This window comes from Lipotes vexillifer, unplaced genomic scaffold (assembly GCF_000442215.2).
Source record: "Lipotes vexillifer unplaced genomic scaffold, Lipotes_vexillifer_v1.1 scaffold412, whole genome shotgun sequence".
Taxonomy (NCBI): Eukaryota; Metazoa; Chordata; class Mammalia; order Artiodactyla; family Lipotidae; genus Lipotes; species Lipotes vexillifer.
Window position 1 is genome coordinate 1,116,397 of NW_006798464.1, and position 2,468 is coordinate 1,118,864.

A 2,468-nucleotide genomic window follows, 5' to 3' on the forward strand; every position below is an offset into this window, starting at 1 on the left:
AAAAAAAAAAAAAAAAAAAAAAAAAAAAAAATGGTGGTGGAATTATATTTTTTTATTTTAAATTTTCTAAAATAAAATGTATTACTCTTGTAGCCAGAGTTTTTTTTTTTCATTTAAAAGAATCCAAAGGCAATAAATATGCACTGAAACTTGACAAAATATTTCAAATGTTGAGGAGGAATACCAAAAAAAATTCTGAAACAGAAGAACAATAAGTGAGACCTAGCTCTACCAACTATTAAAACCTACTATGATAGTTCACATTGTCATTAAAGGGAGACTTATTGAAATATAATGGATAATTTAAGTATAAGTGATTTTAATATGTGATGTGGAAGACATCATACCTTGACAGTGGAAAGGAATTCAGTAAGTGTATTGGGATAACTCGTTAGCAATTTGAAAATAGGCAATTTAGTTATCTCCCTTCATACTCTCTCAAATTAAAGGCAGAGTGGATTACAGAGTTAAATATAAAACCAAGTAATAACTAGAGTGGAAGAAAATGATAGAGAATCTAACATCTGAAAAGAGTATATAAGCTTAGAAGCAATAAAAATCATAAAAAGTCAAGATATAGCTATATAAAAATTTTACGTTTGTAAGCCAATTTTTTTTAATGGAAAAGTTTTTAAAATATGGCAAATGGTTATATTTAAAATATAAATAACTGATAAACCAAAAAAACCTCCCCCCCTCAGTAATAAATGGGCAAAGGAACTGAGTAACAAATGAGGAAATATATCTAGAAAATGAACATGAAATAAAATGCTTAAGCTCACTATTAATGGGGGAAAAGGCTAATTAAAATTAAAGTATTAACTTAAAGTGTTAGTTTTACCTTATCAAATATCAATTTTTAAAATATTATCATACCCAAAGCTAGCAAGGGTAGCGTGAAAATAGTCCTCTCCTACCTTGCTGGTGAGATTATAATTTAGAACAACCAACCCTTTTGGAAAGCAATTTGGCAATATAACAAGACCTTTACAGCTTCCAGTGCAGGGGGCATGGGTTCAACCCCTGGTCAGGGAAGATCCCACATGCCGCAATGGCCTGGCCAAAAACAACAAAACAAAACAAACAGAAAAAAAAAACCCAAGACCTTTACAAAGAATTCCTAGATTCCCAGTAATCTGACTCCTAGGAATCCATCCCTAAAGAAATAACCCTGGGGACTTCCCTGGCGGTCCAGCGGTTAAGCCTTCACCTTCCAGCGCAGAGGGTACAGGTTTGATCCCTGGTCCAGGAGCTAAGATCCCACATGCCTCGCGCCAAAAAAACAAAACATAAAACAGAAGCAATATTGTAACAAATTCAATAAAAACTTTAAAAATGGTCCACATCAAAAAATCTTAAAAACAAAACAAAACAAAATATAGTGGCCGGAGGAGGCAGGTGAGATTGAGGGAACTACGTAATTTACAATAGTTTTTGACACAGATAGCTCCAAAGAGGGATTAATTAATTACCCAAATTCTGGAAAATAATAGAACTATTAAGGTAGTCAATCTTAAAAACAATGACATGAAGACTAGTGATATATTGATAGGAAGTAGTTATATAACATCAATTGCAAAAGGATTATCAAATTTTACGTGTTGGTATAAAATTGCAATGACCATGTACAGAAATTGCATATTCCAAGATCGGGCCACTCCCCCACCTCCATGGCCTTGCAGGTCCTCTTCTCTTGCTGGAAAGTCCCTTTCCACCTGTCTACCTGAATTTCTTTCCGTCTCCCCTGCCACTGCTATAGACTAAATCACTCTAGGCTCTCACCCCCACCACTGCAGCAGTCTCCTAGTTGGGCTCATTGCCTTCAGTTTCTCTGTAGTCAAGTGATCTTTGAAATATACAAATCAGATCTTATTACTCTCCCGGGGATCACTTGCTTCCAAGGTATTAAGGATAAAGTCCCAAAATACTTAACATGCTGAAGATGCCATGCCCAACCTCCCACCATTCTCTAAGCTCCAGCCACCATAGCCTTTTCCTTCCAGGAGCCCATCCCCACCACCACCCCCGAGACACCAAGCCTAGTTGTTGCTCAGGGGCTCCCCCATTGACACGCTGTGCCACCTCGTTTAGAATGGTGGCCTGCCCACATGAGCTTGCCATACCCTTTGGCCACAGTGCTTTGGGCAACAGGATGCCCTCACTGGGTGCCTCTCCCCATGTCAGTGTCCCCAGTCCGCCTCCTGTTTAACCCCTCCCCTGGCCACCACATGGTTGAGGTCCCAGCATGCTCAACAGTGAGCCAGCCCCATTCAGACACAGGACACTAGCGAGGCGGCTTCTATAGTAGCCGAGGTAAGAGAACAAGTATGTGAACTAAGAAAAGGGCAACAAGAACAGAAGAGACCCGAGGGCAGTCCAGTGACCTGTGACTTCAGGTGGCCTAAATGAAGTGTTAACCCCAAGCCTCACAGCCATAATTGTTGAGCCCAGGCTCAAATATGCAGGAA